This window comes from Danio rerio, chromosome 7, assembly GCF_049306965.1.
Source record: "Danio rerio strain Tuebingen ecotype United States chromosome 7, GRCz12tu, whole genome shotgun sequence".
In the NCBI taxonomy this organism is placed as follows: domain Eukaryota; kingdom Metazoa; phylum Chordata; class Actinopteri; order Cypriniformes; family Danionidae; genus Danio; species Danio rerio.
Genome location: NC_133182.1, coordinates 192,861 through 215,066, shown reverse-complemented (window position 1 = coordinate 215,066; position 22,206 = coordinate 192,861). Strand labels below are relative to the sequence as shown.

Genomic DNA, 22,206 nt, shown 5'->3' with positions numbered 1-22,206 from the left:
TTTTAGCCAGAATCGTGCAGTTCTACTTTACATCGACTAAAGCCTCAGATTTACTACATTTTATTGCATTAGTATTGTTATTTCAGTGTTTCCTCCAAGATATTTTTCCAGCTGTGACGGCAGGCCTTTTACACAGATCCTCCAACTACTGATGGTGTTATTTCAATGACAAATGTCGTTAGCACAGAATTACAAGTTGAGATTGCATTTATGTAATACGAGCTTGTGAACAGGAGCAAAGAATTTAATTGGTTTGAAACCGAATGTCTAATGAATATCAAACATCAAACTAACTTTAGCGTGGTCGTTTACCCAACGAGGATGTCTCCAACAGTTATTAGATTTGATAGAAATGTTTATGAATGTCTCCAACAGACCTTCAATACGGCATTAATGCACCCTAAAGTAAAGTGAAACGGCTATAAACTCCAGCAAGATAAAGTCCTTGTATGCAGAACAATAGACTTTTATCTATAAAGTATAATTATGGAGACTGTTCAACTTGACTATAAGCTACGTTGTGTTTGCTGGCATCGCGCACCTGTCAGTCAGTCATCATGTCGCCTTGCAGGGTTAAACAAATAACTCGCAGCACTACTACGGTTACAGGAAAGTTTGCTCTGTTATTATTCACTTATCTTTTAATAGGTTTTGCTGCAAATATAACCCGCTTATAAAAAACAACAGAGACGGAATGTTTTGAATGAAAAGCTGTATTGTAGCTGTGGCGGTACGGCTGCACGATTCTGGCTAAAATGAGAATCACAATTTATTTTTGCTTAATCAAAATCAGGATTTTCTCTGGATTCTGTCAGTCAAATACAGGTAAATATAAGTGAGTTATTACTATTGTTATTTCTCAAACATGGTAAAACAACAACAATAATATTAGGCGTATGTGTACTGTTGGTTAAAATGCTAAATTTTGTGTAGACTTGCCATGGTGGATTTTAATAGACTTTAAAAATGTCTTAGTTATTAATTCACAGTAAAGTGATGACATTAAAATATAACTGTTCATTATTCTGAAGTTGTGTTTGAGACATGTGCTTGTCATTTGCCATTGACATTATTAGACCATTTCTTTCCACTGGTAAAATAAGACATTTGTCATTGTCAGTATGTCCTGTTTGTTAATTCACAGTAAAATGAAGAAATCAGAATATAAGTATTCATAATTATTAAGTTGATTTATTATGTTTAAGACATGTGCTTGTCATCTGTCATTGACAACATTAGTAGACCATTTGTTTTCACTGGTACAATATAAAGTTTCCACATTATCAGATTCTGCTGACTGCGAGGCTGTTTGTTTACTGCCGAGAACGCACGCACATGAGTGCACACAGCACGCCAATGACAGCTACTTTAGTGAACAGAACCTGCATAGGCTGTGAATAACAGGTAATAAAGTTGCACATAATGTTCAGTTTGTTGCAGAGCGATCGTTTGAGGGCCGTGCGGGAGGTTTGATTTGCATGTGTGTGTGTTTTCTCACAGTGACAGCACTCGGAAGTGAAAGTCAAACCTGTGCGCACATCAAAACTGTGAAATGCGATATGATCATTTAAATGATTACAACAAGCATTAGTAAACATGTTTTTTTCTTTCATAGCGAACAAAAAGTGTTGTGCATGAGAATAAATGTTTAACAGTGTCAGTATAACTATTCTAGCTTATGTAATGTTAAATATAATACAAGAAGGAATCTGATAATGACGAAATTTTAAATTGTACCAGTGAAAACAAACGGTCTAATAATGTTGTCAATTACAGATGACAAGCACATGTCTTAAACATAATAAATCAACTCTATAGTTATGAATATTTATATTCTGATGTCTTCATTTTACTGTGAATTAACAAACAGGACATATTGAAAGTCTGTTAAAGTCCACCATAATGACTGTACAAGATTGAGCATTTTAAGCAACAGTAGAGCTACACATAGGCCTGATGTTATTGTTGTTTTACTATATTTTCACTTTAGAATTATAAGGTTCTATCTCACATATTTTGTCAAAATTGAGTTATTGACATTAATAAAAGACAGCTTATTGTTTACATTAAACTTTTTTTTTAAAAAAAAAGGCAAATGTTACACACGCTATTTGCTATATGGATTGCACAAACCTTGAAGCTCAATATCTGAAAATCATTCAGAACGCGTAGAGAACCCTATAACTCCAGGCTCTTATAACTTTTTTATTTTTATTAAGTAAAAAAACAATGTTCACTTTTTTATTTGTATTTAGTCTTTACAAACAGATGAGTATATTCATAGTTCTTGTTACTTTTCCCCTTGAACATCCTTTAAGGGTTCTATCTGTCTGTTTATATTTGTGTATGTAATTGCCTAATTAAATTAAGGTTTAACATGAAATAGTTCTTATATATGTTATATATTCCATTTATGTAGACTAATATTTTATATAACACATTTTCACTATTTAACAGATTTAATAACTATTTATCAAATTCTTTCTATTTCGTTCGCTTTGCTATAACCAGATTCCTGATGAATATGTTTGAATTTTATTTTGTAAGTTTGCTCGAGTGCTATACCAGCATGCAGTGAGTGTTAATTTGGGTGTTTATGCGAGGATCGAGTATATATGAGTATATATGTATGTGCATATGTTAATGTGTAAGTATATGTGAGGACCGATTTTATATGTATGTGGGTATATGCATGCATCAAGTTTGTATGTATATGCGCAAGTTTCATACATGTTTTGAACATAGTATAGGTTTATATGCGAGTAATTTATAGGTGTATATGCACATGTTGATAAGCGAAGTTTGATTTAAATCCTACACGGCGCCTTATAGCCATCTGTTTTGCTTTATTGCCTTCTCTTCTGACACCGCTAGTTTTAGTGTCGGAAGGTTTGCCTAAACTTTTATGATGCCTCATCTTCTGACTGTCAGTATGTTCTGTCACAGGGGTCGGGAACCTTTTTTCATCAAAGAGCCATTTTTGGGGATTTTTAGCAAATGCAGTTTTTTAAAGAGCCACGTGACAAATATATATACACACACACACACACACACACACACACACACACACAGTGTTGGTAGCATAATCTGATGGGTAATGTTAGTTACTATTATATACCAAGCAAAAATAGCTCACTCTGTGTAAACTTTAAGATAAGCCTCATGTACCTCTACCTTTTTCTGGCTGACTTGACTGAGCTTTGCTGCCGTCTCAAAATATCCAGATCCAGGGCGCAGTTTAATCTTCTCTTGATCAGGCTCATTATCTGATTTGCTCATGGTTTAATATATGTGTATATATGGTTGACTGTCTCTGGCATTTTTGAAATGTTATTTAGTAGGCCACTATGTCATTATTTGTTTTCACTGCGCACTAAACGATAATCACCAACCAATGAGAGTGATTGTAATCGTAGGAAAACTGATTAGACAAAAGTGACTACCTTTATGCGTGTGCGCGTGTACACAATGCGCTCAGGCTGTTTTGAATTTGATTGGGCGGTTGTTTTTGCATTTAGGTTTTGGATAGTTTTTGGGCTGGAATCAGTCAGCAACATCTGGCAACACTGTACACAGCTTTGCTAGCTCATTCACAGTCTCTCTCTCACATACATGCAGGTATTTACCACGCACAAGTTAATGCCGGATCAATTAATAAATATCGGAATGCAAAACACAAATATCTGACATTTACCGGAGCAAGATCAGGCTCAGATTAAGCTGTGCCACAAACAGTTAATTTGTTGTACTTATTCTCCATTTGTGAAAGGTTTGCAGTTGATCCTGGAGTTCCTCCAGGGTTTCCACGGGGTCTTTGTCTAAAAAGGCCTCAAAGTCTTAAATCAGGGTCCCCGCGGGTCCTTAAAGTCTTAAAATGTCTTAAATAAAATTTTCGATTTTTAAGGTCTGAAAATGTCTTAAATTCTGTAATTTTCCATAAGGAGGTCTTAAATTTCATGTGGGATCTTAAATATCATGTCCGACTCGTCTTATGGTGGCAAATCAATGCCAATATAAATCGAGCGCAGCGGTGATGTTTGCGCGTGAGGAGAAGTGAACCGTGAGCAGATTACAGGTCTACACGCGAGAAAATTACAGCTCGCGAGCGCACAGGGGATCTTCACGCGCGCGCTCAACTGATCCAGCGCGAGAAAACAAGTCCCGCGCGCGCACATTATCATCTGTGCGCATGATGTACGCTCTCGCGAGCGAGGTCATGCCTACAGCGCGCGCGCAATCAGTTCTCTCCGCTCGCTCGCTGGTTCTTCTCTCTGCTCGCGCGAAACATTTTGGATTTTTGTGAGTCCTAGGGCGGGACTTGGTTTTCTTGTTATCTCTAACGCTATTGGCTACTCTACCTTTCCAGAAGTTAGCCGGGATTGGACGCAGGTAAGCTAGTTTCCCCGTTAAATAAAAATATATAGGAAATCTTATCATAATGTCACAGTGTGAAACATAGACTTACTTTCTCAGTAATAATAGGTGACGACTTACTTTCAATAATGAGATATTTCTTGTAATAATTAATCTCATAATAATGCCTATTCTTACCATCATGACCAAGTCATATAATGACATATCAAAATAATGAGATATATTCAGGGGTGATAGCGTTCCGGCACCACGCCGGATTTCCTGCGTACTGTGGCTGCGGGGAAAAAAAAAATCAGGTTCACGGATATTGATCTGTCATTTCTCTAGATTCACAGAATTCACTCACTGCTGAAAGCGCCGGATTGGTTTTTATTAAGTGCCATTTTGTGTGCTCGTGAATCATCTTTTGAGTGTAGACGCCATGTAAATAAAAGATTAATTGTGTAATTTAGAGAGCTTTATAAATTATAACGGATCTTTGTGAGATCTCTATGAACTAAGATTAGTGACGCTTTTTAGTGATAATAAGAGGAGCGTGCTTTGCACTTTCCAGGCTATAATCCATTCAGAATTTGTATGAAACTTTCGTGTTCGGCACATATACGCTGATATGTTTTGGGAATGACATCTGCATATTTACGCTGGGTTTATTCTCGAAATAACGGTGAAGCAATAGACGGGACAAAAATATATTTCCCCCTTCTCCTTAAACAACTTAGTGTTTCAGCTATGAAATAGTTCAGTTTTGTATGTAGCCTAATGGCAAAGTGTTTATATTTAGTTTCGTTTTTTATTCAGCTTATTTAGAAAAACGTTTGGAGCATTTTTTTTATTCGTTAAAAATAAGTTTGTTTGTTTTTTTTTTAACGAACAGCGCCCAGCGGAAGACCATCATTGTCTGTTTGATCAGTTTGCCTTCTCAGATCATCACGACTTGCCTAAAATAAAAAATATAAAACAGTTCAAGTATAAAACAATGGTAGCTTAAACGTTAAAGAATGTGTGCTATTAGGCGCATAGTTTGCTTATAAGCAACTTATAAGCTTGCAGGACATCGAGGCGCCAGAGCAATCACTTGCATTTTTTTAGTGGGAGCAATTTAAAGTTATCCGTCATTTTTGCTCACAAAGTACGAGTAATACATCAAAAAACATTACAGCGTTTTTATAAAATAAAGAAAACCAAAATCATGCGCTTTCTGTCGTCTGGTTTTTGAACAGGAGCGCTTAACAAAATGAAGCAAAATGTATATGCCTCACATACATAATAAATATATTTATAGAAAGCTTTAAATTATTACTTAACGAAATAAAACAAATCGAAACAAAAAAACTCCTTCATGTAATCCGTAAAGATGAATTTCTCTCTAAAGGCGATCAAGTCCAAGAGGAGATTGCCAGTCAGGATCTTTGCCACACTGACTCAGAATACGTTTATTAATAAATAATTAAGATATGTCCTTACTCTTTCGACACATTCATTGTTATTTGTTTTTGCCGGTGCTTGGGGCGAGTTTTAGCTTATTGTGTGCGCTTGAACGCGGATTCACAGTAGCAGTTTTAACATGGAGTGACACGACATCTGACGTACAGATGACACTGGCACATGCCACTGAGTGTAGTGACACTTCCGGTGGCACGTGCAGTTTTCCACTGTCATGTGTCACTCGCTAGTGGCATGTGTAGTGACCTGTGTCACTCAGAGTGTCGCGCTGCATGTCACTGCAGTGACATCGACACCCGGCGAAGCTTATGACATTAATTAACACAAGCAAAACCATATTTAATCATTACGCGACTTTTAACTTAATTTATCGCGTCGCAAGTTAGTTTATTTGCTGAGCTACTCCACGATGTTTTAATTTAAACGCATTTATTTTATGTATTCGTAGTCATACTTCCGTACGTAATAGAGTCATTTGACAGTACATGTCAGTCAAATTTATTGTGGCATGCTTATGTATGGGAGGGGTTACACTTATCTGTTGTACTCTATATTATTGCATCCTGGCAGTTCCTTTGTTCCCTACAATATGGACTTTTCTATGTTTTTAATTAATTCATTTATTTTATTATTTAACTTATTTTCATTTTAAGGTATTTTAAATAATATCCTTTAAAAAGTTATAATAAAATGCATGTTGAAAACTCATAACATATATGCATGTAAGATAACAGGTGTCATTTGCCTAATGATTTTTAAATATTAAAGCAAAGAGACTTATAAGATTAATGTGCTTATAAAGTGCTTATACTGACACCTACTGGCACATGTCACACGAACACTGGCATGTGTCACTGACATTACTGGCATGTGTCTACAAAAAAGCCACTTGACAATAATGATGATCAGGGTTACACATAGGCTGTTAATATATTTGGGCCCATGGGCCCACAAGTTATGTGTTAAAAGTGCGTTGCATACATAGTACCCCCACCCCTACTCACCTCAGGTGCAAGGAAAAAAGTTCAGGCTCAGGAATTTTTTCCACTATCAGCCCTGTATATTCTTGTAACAAACTTTATTACTTGGGAGAGAAAGAGAGAGTTATACCATGTGGCAAAAGATCTCTCCATTAAACAGAAATTGGGGAAAATATACATATATTAAATCAGGACGAATAATTCAGACTTTAAATGTGTTTTGAACCATTTGATGAAGTTTAGCACCTACATTTAAACTGAACTCAAGCCAAACGTGTTCAAATTTATAAAAATCTTTTTTTTTTTCTAAGATTCATTGTCCTTGACTCATTTTCTGTGAAGAACAAGTCAGAATAAATTGGATGGACAATAGTATACAAAATAGGCTATACATGCATGCAGTGCATAAAGTACAAAGGTTTATAGTAAATATATTGCCATTAGTCTGTTATTCCACTATACAGTTAAAGTCAGAATTATTAGCCCGCCTGAATTAATAGCCCCCTATTTATTTTTATCCTAATTTTTATTTAACGGAGAGAAGATTTTTTTCAACACATTTCTAAACATTATAGTTTTTATAACTCATTTCTAATAACTGATTTATTTTATCTTTGCCATGATGACAGTAAATAATATTTGACTAGATATTCTTCAAGACACTTCTATACAGCTTAAAGTCACATTTAAAAGCTTCACTTGGTTAACTAGGCAGGGTAATTGGGCAAGTTATTGTATAACGATGGTTTGTTCTGTAGACTTTCGAAAAAAATAAATAGGTTAAAGAGGGTAATAATATGGACCTTAAAATGGGTTTTAAAAAATTAAAACAGCTTTTATTCTTGCCGAAATAAAACAAGAAAAAAGTGGGCTACTAATTTTGACTTCAACTGCATATGTGACCTTTAAGATGTGGGCCTGTCGTATAGAAAGTAGTATTTGTATGCCTCTGAAATGGAATGATGTAATGGATAGTGAGTAAAGCCAAACGAAGATTGTAGAAATTAAATTGTTGCTCAATAGGTGGCGATAAAAACCCATCTGAATGTCTGTCACTGTATTTTTTATGTTTAATTGGGCTAATCATTTTTGATTGAAGTCTTTATATGCAGGTTATTCAGTCATTAACTAAAAATGAGATTGAAAAATATATATAATATATAGATATATATATTTTACACTGATCTATATTACAAACAATGTTAACAATTATAATAATATACAAAGCTGCACTGCACATATAGTATGCATTGTATGGAAAGATCTAAAACGCAAATAAACTCTTCTGAAGACAATATTTCCTAGAAAGATCATCCCCAAGTGTAATAATGAGCACTGCTGTTGTGGTTAATAATGAAGTAAAATACAACAAACCAGACAAGTGCTGCACGGACAAATCAAATGGGTTCAGAAAGTCATGTTACAAGAATGCAAGTCATTATTTTGGATATTATTTGACTGTTTCTCGAGATTGAATCCTCATAAAGTTCATAAAGTTCTCAGAAAGTTTCTTATGATTATGACTTGCAAATTGTATATATATTTAACGGCGTGATCTTTTAACTTGCGTCCAATCCCGGCTAACTTCCGGAAAGGCAGAGTAGCCAATAGCGTTAGAGATAACAAGTAAACCAAGTCAACCAAGTAATCTGCTCACGGTTCACTTCTCCTCGCGCGCAAACATCACCGCTGCGCTCGATTTATATTGCTATTGATTTGCTGCCATAGATTTGCCGCCATACTTCACCACATCATTCTGTGTTCACACTGAACATTTTCCTGTTTTTTTTTTTGTTTTTTTTTATTTTTATTTTTTTTAGGTAAAGTCTTACATTTTCATTTTAGAGGACTTAAAAAGGTCTTAAAAGGTCTTAAATTTTCTGTTAAAAAATGTGCAGATACCCTGTAAATTGGCTGTTCTAGGTCTTAAATATTTTGCACAGGTCTTATTTTTCTGATGTCCATGTAACGCTACATCTAATGCTCATTTTACATGTTTCGTGGTGTTGTAGTTCTTTATTTCACTAGTCCAATTGTAATTTGCGGTATTACAACTACAAATGAGGTCAACATGCAATAGCCAATCAGCTCTCTGTTATTGAACTCTGTGCGTGCGGTGAATGTGACATCGCTCTGTTTGCGGAGGTTCGCTGTGGGTGCGTGCGACATGACCTTGTTTCGGTGACAAATGTCGTAATCATAGTATTACAAGTCGAGAGCGCAATCATGTAATACAAGAGATGGAATTTCGTTGCTCGCACACCGGTTTCCTCAAAACTGGTTGCAAGCTCCCAAAACTAGCTGATCACATGCACTTGATCTGCTCTCGCTCCGTCAGACTCAATTTGTGCCTTGTGTTTCCTCCTCTTCATGCTTTTGCTCTCCAGAGATCGTTCTAGTGATTAGGTTATTCCAAGAATGTTGATGTGGTTTATATATTGCTACGCTGTTTATTAACAATCCATAAAAAACTAGAATGTTAAGGTAAATCCTATAATAAATTCTAGTGTTTTTAAGTGTTGGGTACACTGCCTATGTTTTAGGCTATTATTATTTAATTTGTTTATGAATGCTTCAGCATACTGTAGTATTAAGAGTAGTAAACTGATAAAATGAAATGTAGTTTTACTACAGTAAAGTGAGTTGAATTGTAGGATGATATACCCTATGTTGTAAAATAAATGAATACAACGCTATATAAATAAAGTTTGTTTATATTGCACTTGTTGTTACCATAGAAACTATAGTATTACCACAACAGAGTAGGGCTGCAAGGTTGAATAAGGATCATTATTGAAAGGATTATAATCACGATAACGATTTTTATGGCTAACTTTGCATTTTTCTATGCATTACTAACATCACTAAACCTGGCAACGTTTGTTTTATAAGCTAACCAAACATTTGCAGAGATTAGCAATTTTTTTCTGACGTGTTTGACAGTTGTAGACAGACGACACTGTATCATTGTTTTAATGTAAAAAAAAAAGTGTGGCCCTGTTCACGCAGGTATTTAGGGTCAATTTTATCAATCTGATGCAACTATTATTTACAGGAAATAAAACTGCAATTAAATGTTTCAGATCAATTAAAACTTAATTTAAAAAGGCTAGCCTACTTTATGCATTAAATAATGAAATAGACAACTAATTTCCTTTATTTCCAAATAGACCGTACACTTGTCTGTTTTAAATTTTACTTTTGTTTATATTTTATATTTTAAATACTTTATATTTAACATACCATTCATTTAACAAATATTTTAGCACATCGTCAGTAATTAAATTACCTGTCTTTTAATTAAAACCTTTATGCAAAAGTATCAGGAATTGATCACACACAGGAAAAAAGGCAATCATCCAACACACAGCGCTCTCACGCCACGTTTTCAAGGATAAATTTGCATCTAAGTGCTGCTTTGACAATAATAAAATAATTAAAAATCACATTAAAGACTTTACTCATAAAAAAAAAGCATTCATAAAGGTGTACCTTATGGAAAAACACCAATTGACGAGCTCTTCTTCTGGTTTTGAAAGAATCAAGGAGCTTTAAAAAAATCTTAATTTGCTGAAGAGAAATGACAAGAAAAAAGAAAAAGATTAAACATATTGGCGCTGTGTAAAGAACATTCTACTTTAATATATTTATTAGACCCCAATACAAAAGATTATGAATGACTGAGTGTGAAGCCTGTGTGCTTCAGCAGCGCGTGCCGCTGTTTGTCAATGAGGAGGCGGAGAGAATGCGCTGTTTAGTTTCAGCTCAATATATTTAAATAAAAACTATTACCAAACTGCTCATCACACTCAAAGTTAAGCTAAAATTCACACCTCTTGTTGGTTGAACCCACGGGATGCATAGTGAACCTAACACGCCATTCTTTTAATTCAATATTTGTGAAGAACGAGCCAACCGCAGATGCTTTGTCATGTTGGTCGCAACACTCTTCTTTATAACTTTTTAGTTTATTACAATAATTACACTTAGCTTTGCCATTGTTCTTCACCACATGTAGCCACTCTTTTGAGCACATCTTGCGGTCCATCTCTAAACAAATGTTTAGATTATTAAGTTCCTGGCAGAGTAGCAAGTGGAAAAATGTGCTTGCAGGAATTGGACGAGAAATCAAAAATTTAATTATAAAACAAGTTTCGGATTCTTAGTACCTAATACCTCAGTACTACCCGCCCAGTTTTATTACAAGTGTGTTCTTTATATTTGTGGCTGTGAAGTTTAATAAGATATATATATATATATATATATATATATATATATATATATATATATATATATATATATATATATATATATATACAGACACACACATATACATATATATATATATATATATATATACATACACACACACACACATATATATATATATATATATATACACACATACATATATGTGTATGTTTGTGTGTGTATGTATATATATATATATATATATATATATATATATATATATATATATATATATATATATATATATATATATATATTTAAATCCTGCACGGCGCTATTATTAGTCATGATTAACATTTTGGGCAAAATATTTTGCTTTTTATTTCCGTTATCGTGCAGCCCTACAAGTAATTGCCTACGAGTAATTAAAGTACTTTACTATAGTACTGTTCAAAACACTGTACATGCCAATATATGTGTTCAGTGGCCCAGTGGAACAGCTTTTACTTAAAATGAAGAGGATGATGGGGAAAATTTACTCCACAATCTCATCATCAATGTTAAAGACAGCAGACACTAGTTCAGGGGTTTTCAAACTGTGGGTCGCGACCCACTAGTGGGTTGCACAGTGAACAAAGGTGGGTCGCGTAACGTCACATAGCTGCAGCTATATTTACATTGCGGTGAATCAAAACGAGTACGATTGACGGCAATAACTCAAAAACCTCTTACCCTAAAAATATGTAAAGTGTGTTTCCTACAAAAAGACAAAGCTGGTTATGTTTCACAGCTGTCTTTTTCTTTTCGCTCGACATTACGAGCACTGCTCAGTTTGAGCCCTCGCAATCTGCGTTTAGCCGGTAGAGCTCGCGCTGAGTGGAGCTCTCAGTAAGGGACCGTCAGAAAAGTGCTTATTTTTTTTCCCGTTTTTTTTTTTTTTTCTCCGTCCTGTTTTATTTGAAACACAACTAATTTTCTCTTAAATGAGCACAGTTACTAAAGTAGTCGAATGCATTATTATAGATCTGTGCATTCTTACATTAACTCATCTGTTATCAAACAAAACACAATGAGAGATTGATTTGCTGCTCTTCACTAAATAACAATAGTAACTTTAATCAATATGCAAAAACAATAAAAAGTGAAATAGATTTTATAGCTTTATTTAATTTCTGGATAGGCCATGATTTTAATAGGCTGAACCTTTTATTTTATTGTCAATATTTTTTGTCAATAATGTTTGCTATGTGTTCTATCATTTGAAGCTATTTGTTGTCCCATATTTTTTACATCCCAACGTTGACAGATTGCTAATTAATAAATCGCTATAGTGCTATCTGTTAGTTTTAATGTCACTAAGTGTTATGGAAGGGCATAGATGTTATGTAAAATAGTAATAGTAATGTAACTACCCCCATCATTCCTTCCTCAAGCAAATGTGTAAATATTAGATCTATTTAGCAATAATGTTAATTGCATTGGCATGTTTATCTGACTTTTTCCCAGCTTGTAGTAGTCGATCATAAAGCGATTTAGTTTCTTATGACTATACACTAGCAGTGGAGTTTACTGAGATGTGTCGGGGCTTGATCAAAGGTTGATCATATTCTCTTCTGAAAAAAAAGAGTTACAGCCAGCATCCCACAAAAAGCACTTCGAGCCTCATTTTGTGCATATCAAATCGCAAAATCCAAAAAGCTGCACACCATATATTTTTGACTGCTTTGAATGGAGACATTTTTTTTACCCATTTTTCCATATTAAAGTATTATGGAGGGTCTTAAGATTGAATTACTTGCCTAGGTGGGTCCCGGATTAAAAAAGTTTGGGAATCCCTGCACTAGTTCACTTTATTTTAGTTGCCATGATGAAATGAGAGTGATTAGTGAGATTTATTTGAAGAGTGAATAGTACAGTAGACTGTAATACCTCATCAAGTGTTTCCCTATTTTCTATCAGTTCCATTTCTGCTTGCATGAGTTATATTTAAATGTTCTTATTTTATTAGTATGGTGCACCTTTTGTATGTTTAATAAATGTTTTTAAATTAAAACTATTCTCTGTGTCATTAAGTGTTAAAAATAGAAATATTTCGTCATATAACATACAAGCAAAAATGTGATGGTGTATTAGATTAAAAATGTAATATGTAGGTCTATTTTAGTATTTTGGTTATTGTTAATAAATAGTGTACTAATATAAATCATCAAAAAGCACAAGAGAAAGAAGTAACAAGACGCACATTGTGAGTCTGCATATCTCACTGAGCAAGCAGCGTACAGTTTACTTATATGCAGTGCATATTTGAGAGTGAGAAAATTTTCAGTTTTGTCCACAAACAGGAAATCGGTGCACGAGCAAACAGATTGGCTCGCTTGTATTACATGAATGCGCTCTTGACTTGTAATACTGCACTCATGACATTTTTCAGTGAAAAAACGCTCAGGTGAACAGTTTGTGCGGCTCCGCATTTGAGTTAAGTTGAATATGAAACGGTTTGAAAAGATTTTGTCTGAAACAAGAACGTCTGTACAAACATCTTAATGATCGGTCCATGCATGATCATAGGGAGAACCAGATAACCTATAATTCCTGGTTAGAAATTGCAACAGCAGTGGGAAAGGAGGAAAGTTTTTGTAAAAGTTTAGAAAAACCTGAGAGATAAGTTTGTTAAAACAAAAAAAAGAGGCCCCAAAAACATCTTCAGTGATATTAATGATATGACCTAGTTCCGGAAACTTTTTTCTCTTTTTATTTGTCTGATTTTACTGTGTTTCTTTTGACTGCCCTCCGTCTTAAAGTATCTCAATGGTGAACGCATCAAGTATGAAAGCCTTGTCCATTTCGTGAGGTAAGCGATGTGGTGCCAAGCGAAAGTGTAAATCAGCATTAAGATGTTTTTTTTCTGTAGCTCAATAGTCCATCTAACCTGTCTTTAGTAGTTCAATTTTTATACATTTATTTAACCACTATTTTTGTGATTTTAGCATTTTCTCTTTGTGTATGCATGCTTTTGATAATCTGATATAGGTCTTAAATATAATACTTAATGGTCAATGGTCTTAAAAAGGTCTTAAAGTCTTAAATTTTACATTATATCTGCAGAAACCCTGTAATATCTTGAAGTTTGATTACAGGCCAGTGATTTAGTGCTCATTTTTACTACTCGCATACAGTTTATGTGAATTAAGGTCATGCAACACCAGATCACTTCTGTCACTGAAATGTAAGAACTATCCATTAGTCAATACAACCGAAATTCTACATGTTGAGCAGAAGTTTTTGTCTTTTTATTTATTTATTCAAAGGCATTTCACTAGTTGTTTAAATACTCCAACTAAGGCATTGACCTAGCTCAAGCTAAGCCCTGTCTGTAAAACCATGCCTTGGTGTAATAGTGAAGCTTTGCTTCTCTGCCACTGTTTGCAGATCTCAGTGCATTCTCTTTACATAAACTAATCTAAAATAAATTCAGATTTGCACTGTTGTGCTACTGATAAACATTTTAAATCTGCTTTGGTCGTTATGAAATGCCTTTTAAGGGCAAATTGACATGCAATCTGACATTCATTGATGTACATGCCTATTATTGGCAAAATACATTGATTTGCAGAGTCCCCCACATGTCAAATAGGAATGCATGTTCCCAGAATCCCCACAAATCATAAAGAAGCGTAATGTGTATTATGCAGATAATATGCATCTGAGGTCCCTGTAAGTGACATTCATCCGTTTTTTTTCTAAGTCCCTATAAACGATTATCAAATCACTACTTCATAAATTCAGCTATTTGAAGTCATGTATAGGCTAAACAAGCTTAAATTAATCTTCCTGATTTCTTTCACACCTCTGAAACCTTTAGAAAGGGTGGTCCCCACAGGTGATGACTGTAAAGTTGGTCCTCATAAAGCATATAAACCTGTGTGTCTGTCTCTTTTATTCATTTGTGGATCTGTATTACAGGTCTGGGGTCTGCCCTGAATACCACAGTTGGCTGTGTGATTTTGTATGTGACGCCTGAGTAATCATTGGAAGATATTGTTTGGAATTAGGCTGTCACACAGAGGCGTTGTTGATGGGTAGATGTGTGAAACAGGGAAAAATGATTGCTCAGCCAACGGAGCACTATAGTGCAAAGGTGCGTATATTCATAGTGCAAAATTGTCCAATCCAAAAATACCAAAAATAAAGTAAAGAAAATATTTATATAAAATAAAGCAGCAGGGGGCCTCAGCGAGCTTTGTGGGGGGTCGCGTCATATTTAAAAAAAAAAAATTTAGCAGTGAACAATTAGAAGAACGGTCAAGTTGCCTTAGTTCATTTTATCCTCTAGCTTAGTGGTCCTCAGCCACCAGTCCGTGGATAATTTAGTACCAGTACCAGTGATTAATAATCATTAATTATTTCAATTTTATTTATTATTTATTATAAAGTCTTTTATTTTGAAAAATGACCGTGTTCTCTCGCTTGCGTCTGTAGGGGCGTAGTGGACATTTTAAAAGTGGGGGACAGCTGTAAAGGGGGGGGGGCAGCTGTATAAAATCCAAAGGTTTACATTCTTAATCACCTGTTTCTAAATGGTCTGTCTCTAAAAGTGAGGGGGACGTATCCCTTCTGTTTGATACGCCCCTGCGCTTTAGTCACTTGAGCACTGCGAGTCACGTGGCAAGAATTGGCCTATCAGCTTCAGCTTGTATGGAATATTCAAATTTCGGTAAGACTAATTTTCTTGGACAAACACAGAACACAACCAACACTGCAGTGTTTTATATTTTTTCCCATAAATAAAACTTTTATCAGAGCGACAGCAATGTTTTGTCAGTTTGTCATCCTCTGAGAAAACATCTGATGGTTGCATAGCAACCTACAAAACACCCACTGCCCTAGCTGACCAAAATTTGACAAATTTGTAATCCGTCCTCCACAAAAAAGACAGTCTCACTGATTCGCCTCGCAGCAATCCTCACACTAATTGATAAAGTATAACAAATACCATGCAAGTAGTAAATGTAATAGTCTTTGTATGTAATAGTATTTTTGTTATTGATTTTCAAATAGGGCCAATTGAAAGGCCAAAGGCTTATGTTTTTCAGTTACAAATGGCCTACTGATGTTTTGCTTTTATATTTATACGTTAGGCTATTATTCCCAAACCCATCTCAGGGAAACAGGCTATTACTTGTGCATAAACATATTTAGATTTAGTAATAACCATACCGTTTGTTTGTAAGCAGTAACTTTTGTCATCATTACTGCAAACCTATATGAGCGATCATATCATTAAATGTGGAGGGGGTCCTTGCAATATTTTCAGGGGAAAAGGGGGTCTCAGGCAAAAAAAAAATAAAAGGTTGGAAACCACTGGCCTAAGCCCTGTGAAATGCAAGTTTAAGGCAAGTATGGACATAAACATTTAAAACATAAATCGTTCAGGTAAGCATCTCACCTTTTTTACACATTTGTATTACTAGACACTTTAAACAAATAATTAATTTGCATTCTTCACCAAAACTCATTTTTCCATTTTCCCCAGTCTTTTCAACCCCTCACATAAAACAAATAGGATCTCCGGTTGGCCGACACTTCTGCACATGCGCAGTGCACTCTTGTGCATAAAATGACCTCAATAGACTTTTTGGCCCCTTTGGCCTTCAGTAGTCATCATGGCGCAGCCTGGAAGATCCGCAAGACGACACAAACACAACTGGACAACAGGTAAGGAATATGCTTGATCTAAGTGTTATGCATGCTTTGTAATAATGGAGATATAGCAGGATTAGTAACTTGAAATGACTCCAGTGTGCACCCTGTGATTGGCTGACTTAACTGTATGCATGTCGTGTTTGTGCGATATGAAATCGTTATGAGCAGTTCTGCCGCAGGCCAGTGACAATCTTCTTTGTCACATTTCCTCCCACCTCTCCTGGATTGTTAACATCTGTCAATCGTGACCGGTAATCTGAGGTGACGTGATGCTATCCAGCCTTAAAGCGAATGTGGAACTTGAAGGGCTGTAGTGACAAGTACCATCTGGTCACCCACGTAATTCTGATCCTTCATAGTGTTGATCCAGGTTGGTGCCCTGTGATCCATTTACAGGATAAATTCTCTACCCATCAGGTAGTAGTGAAGCCTTTCTAGTGCTCACTTGATAGCCAACCCTTTTCGATGGTGAAATATCGTGTTTCTCATGGCAAAAGCTTCCGATTCAGATATAGAATGGGGTGTTCCTGTCCTCTATCCTCCTGCAACAATACTGCTCCAATCCCTCTAGCTGAAGCATCCACCTGCACAAGGTATATCCTGGTGAAGTCTGAGCTTCGCAAATTGGGAAAGGTGCACATTAGTTCCTTTAAGTGTAAAAGCTTTTTAACAATACTCTGTCCAAGGCACTAGATTTCTCACTGCCTTAGCAGTTAGATTTGTCAAAGGTACAGCTTTTTCAGAGAGAATAAAACTGCGATACCATCCATACATTACGAGAAAAGATTGTACCTCCTCCTTGGTACATCTTCTCCAGTGGCACCTGACGATAGCCTCTACAGAGGTCCAAGGTGGTTACATACTTAACCCGCCTTATCCTCTCGACCAACTCATCAATGCGTGGCATCGGGTTGGCGTTGAATTTGTACACTGCATTCAGCTTCCTAAAGTCCAAGCATAACCTCAATGTACCAACCTTCTAGGGCACAAGGACTATTGGGCTACTCCAGGCACTAGTTGATGCTTCAATCACGCCCATGTCCAACATCACCTCAATCTCCTTTGTCAATGGTGTTACCAGCCTCTTAGGCACAAGATATGGTCTGACGAATTGGTGTTGGGTCAGTCAAATTTTGTGCTCTACAATGTTTGTCCTCAGGTTGTTCCCTTAGCAACTCAGGGTACCTGTTTTACACCATTTCATCTCTGTACCTGTACAGCTGTTTGTTTTCCTTCAAGATGATCCAGGTTCATTGACTGGGAATGTTCCACAGTCTCAACATCAACTTTGTCTTCATCCTTCTCTTCTGGTGTTTCCACCCTGTGTCTCCAACAGAACCTTCTTCAATTTAGGTTACCGTTCCTGCCATTCTTTCAAGAGGTTGACATGGTATGTTTGACTTCCCTTTGTCGGAGTGACATACCTTATGGGTAACAAGACCCTTCTTGATGATCTCAAATAGACCCTGCCAATTTGCAAAGAGCTTGTTGTAAAATGTTAATTGTAACACCTTCTGTCCTGGTTGATGTTCTCTGCACTGGGACCACTGGTCCTACCACAGCTTTTGGTTCTTCTGGGCATTCTCCAGATTCTCTGAGCCTGTTCATGATACTTGTCAAGGAGGTCTTTCATCTGTAAGACAAACCTTACGATATTAGTCTCTTCCGCTGCAGTGCTTGGTGCTTTACAACTCCTTTTCACTAGGTCCAGGGGACCTTGCACCTGCCATCCCTAGTGAACTTCAAATGGTGGGAAGCCTGTTGATGCTTGTGGCACCTCTCTGTATGCCATTTTTCCCAATCCTTGCTGTTTTCACTCACGAACTTCAACATACTTTTGGAGGTTTGATTTAATCTTTCCACCAATCCATCAGTCTGTGTATGGTAAGGTCTTGTGCAGATTGAACAGATACCCAGCTGCTGGTGTAGTAAAGGCATCAATCCAGATGTGAATTTGGTCCCCTGATCAGTGATGATCTCCTCTTCAAATCTAACTCTAGAAAACAGTTAAAGCAATGCAGTGATTTCTTTAACAGTTGTGGTGCTGTGTAGAAGGAAGGCTTTAGGGTAGCGTGTTGCATAGTTGCAGATGACTAGGATTTATTTGTTGCCTGTGCTGCTTTGCTCCAGCAGCCCAACAATGTCTATTGCAATTTGCTTGAATTGAGTAGCGATGACAGGTAATGGTTAAAATGGAGCTCATGATGACCTGTGAACAGAACTGGTTTTCTGCAAAACCGCATATGCGGAGCATATGTGTGTCAATTTGCTTATTCCCTTCACACACTTTGGCAAACAAAGGTTGCAGTGTTTCATCTTCAGCCTGTAATTGTGCTAAATTTTCATTAATGTCCCATTTAGTTACCATCAACCCCTCAGTTGACACTTACAATGGCTGAACCTAATTGTTTCTCTAGGCAGCCCTGTCATCTTGACTTTCTAGGTTTACTACCTCACCTTGGATCAGACTATCATCCATGGTAGGTAAGGGTTCTAAACCCACTCTGGATTGTGTGTTAGCACAGGACATGACATAACAGCATTCATATTGGTACATTCAACAGTATGGTTTGACAGTTCCTTCAACACGGGTAGGTCCCATCCCAAAACCATACCCACAGGTAATGCATCCACCATCCCCACTGACATCAAGTATGGTTGATAATTGATCACAAGTCACCTCAGTGGTAGGATAGTATTTTTTGGTGTAGCCCGTGCATGCATCTGACCTCCTCTATGCATTTATGTACTGCGTTGCCGGTCTTGCTGTGTTCAGTCTGTCAGTTGGCTCATGCTCTCTCTCACCCAGGTCCGCACCTCATGCGGAAGCACTCGTAGTAGTTGCTCCAGTACGATAGCCTCTCCTGTCTGCACTTTAGTGCACTACTCTGGTCATACCCAGTGTTTGTAGAGCCCCTTGAGTCATTTGTATGTCTCTGTCTGTGTCTCTCCAGCAGGTATTTGCATCTGCCGGAATCTTTTTCGGTAGGTTTCTGGTAAGAAGTTGAACTTCGCCATCAGCGCATCTCGAAGATTTTCATCGACTTCCGCCTAATCTTTGTCCATCGCGAGGTACTCCTCCAGCACTATTCCAGTGAGAAGGGGGACCAGTCGACACTCCCATTTCTCCTCCAGCAGAACCCTAAGTCTTTGCCAGATGCTCAAAGTGACGTATGTAGCTCTCCACGTCCCCTCTTTCTTCAAATGCTGGCATCCGTGACTGGTCGCGTTGGTGGTAGGTCTGCCACCCTCAATGTCGACAGTGTCTGGTTTTGCGTGGCTGACACTCCCTAAATTGGTGAAGCTGCATGTGTGGGTAGATTGAGGCATAGGCTTTGGCTTGGTGAAGTGTCTGGTGTAGCTGAACGTTACAGTGATCCTCGCAACCCCAGCAGCTCATAGATGAGGCCTTCCTCCCTTTTCGACTGAGCTGTCAGAAAAGTCCAATGCCAACACATCGCTCTCCATACCCTACGATGCAGGTTTGACTCGAGGGGATCTAGTTTCCTCTGCACTGGCTGACTCCTCTTCATCCATAGTGTCCCATTCCATCTCCTCCCGCACAGGTTTTTGTGACCGCAAACACATCTGTTTTCCGTAAGTCACCTTTCTACAAAAGGCCATCCCACTTCTGACACCACTTATAACACTTAGGCGTTGTTAATGGGTAGAAGTATAAAATAAAAATTAAGGCTGCCAGCAGCAACGAAAGGGACCTAACAACCAGGCTCACCGCCGCCTGGTGGCCTTACAATGACAATAATAATTTACACAGATATATAAATATATATCCTTCTGCCAGCAGGTGGCACTATGACTGTGACTCAATGTTGGCGTGTAGATTTTTCAGAAGATTAATCTTATCGCGCGTGAACTTTTAGGCAGGTCAGACATTGTGTGGCTGAGTTATAAGCCAAAATTCCCTCTGTTAGCAGGTGGCGCTATGACTGACTCTATTGGCATGTAGATTTCTTCAGGAGAGGAATTTTATCAACCATGTGAAGTTTCAGGCAGATCATACATTGTGTAGGTGAGTTATAAGTGCTCCACGTTTCATGGCAAATCACTGAGGTTTGTCATGCCGCCACGGACATGCCCTAAGGCAAAAATTTAAGATGTTCACAATACATCATCGCTAGAGCTTTCAGATAACGCCACCCAAATTTTGTGTTTATAGCATATGTAGGGTCCAGCCAGTTGGTCCAATGACGGTATCCAATGGTGGATGAAGGTTCACTGCATGTTCGGTCTTTCCAGTGCACAATGTTGATTTATATTAAACTTAACTCATATCTGACTCCAATTTTAGTATGAGGGGGTTTAGAATATTAATATATTTATCCTCGTTTTATCTGACTCCAATTATAAAACATTGATAAGATTATTTTGTTTCCTTTCACATTATTTTAGATTATGATTGAATATTCTTTTGATTTGTTATTATACCTTATTCTCATTTACTCAGATTCCGATAGCATCTCGAGTCTTGCACCGGCCGGGTATACAATCTCTTAATACAAGCTTGTCAGTCTTGGTCATTAAACAGAGGCGATTAACCACTCTCCTAAAAAGGCAGAACCCTACTTACTCAATTTAGGAGATTTTTATGTGGTCCCCATGGATCTGTTATCTACTTAATCAAGACAAAGTATTTTAATAATAATCGCGCAGGATTATACTATTGTAGATGAAGGCCTAAATATCCACATTAAAAGTAGTTTCAACAATATTTTGTTGTTCTAAATAGTTGGCCTTTTACAGTCCAAGTATACATGAATAAATGCCAATTTGTTAGTCGGATCTCTACCAACATTGTATAGCGTACCACGCTGCTCCGTCTAACATGTTTTAGTCCGTTACTAACCTGTACAGTGGCTTGTAGTGCTATGGACAACAACATTTATCAGTGATAATAACACGAGGTTTGAATAATTCAAAACATAATTTATTAGTCAGGTAAATGTATTATGCCAAATTCAATCAGTCAATTCATAAACGATCAATACAAAACATCAAATTATCAAAGATAAATCCAAGATTAAAAGATGCATTCCTGACTTTTACATAACGTGTAAATTTTACATAACTGGGAGCCTGAAAGTTTTTCTCAACCCTTACCTTAAATAATCCAAGAATTCCTTCAAGGAAGGGGGTGTGAATGTATAACAAAAGGAAAAAGTCACACCCTTCACAGTGGTTCAAAAGATGCCTGAAGTTATATATTTATTGTGTTGATTATGTCTGTTTCTGAGAGAATGAGACCATTGTACCAATCGCACTGAGACATTTCAAATGATATCAAACATGATAGTTAAAGTCAGTTTGGTTAATCTAGAACGTTCAAACATTGAAATGACCATATGCGTGAGTTGGGGGGATGAAGCTGAGTTTCAGCATACTCAGATGCAAATGCAGCAGGAACTGGTTTTTCCCGCATACCCCCCTGGTGGGTTGTGGAGTCCATTGGCCCTGTTTTCAGCTCATGTTTTGAATTGTCAAAGACATCAAAAATATT

General features: G+C 36.9%; 1 long non-coding RNA gene across 9 annotated transcripts in view; it reads left to right on the top strand.

The window, feature by feature from the left end:
* LOC137496109 (uncharacterized) overlaps positions 1–22,206 on the top strand; it is a 32,791-nt gene that overhangs the window by 5,403 nt on the left and 5,182 nt on the right. For 3 of the 9 annotated variants that reach the window (XR_012382945.1, XR_012382940.1, XR_012382943.1), the window contains one exon: positions 14,952–15,126. The exons of the other annotated variants lie outside the window; for them this stretch is intronic. This is a non-coding gene — a long non-coding RNA (uncharacterized lncRNA). The remainder of the gene's footprint in view (positions 1–14,951; positions 15,127–22,206) is intronic. 9 annotated transcript variants of the gene reach the window in all.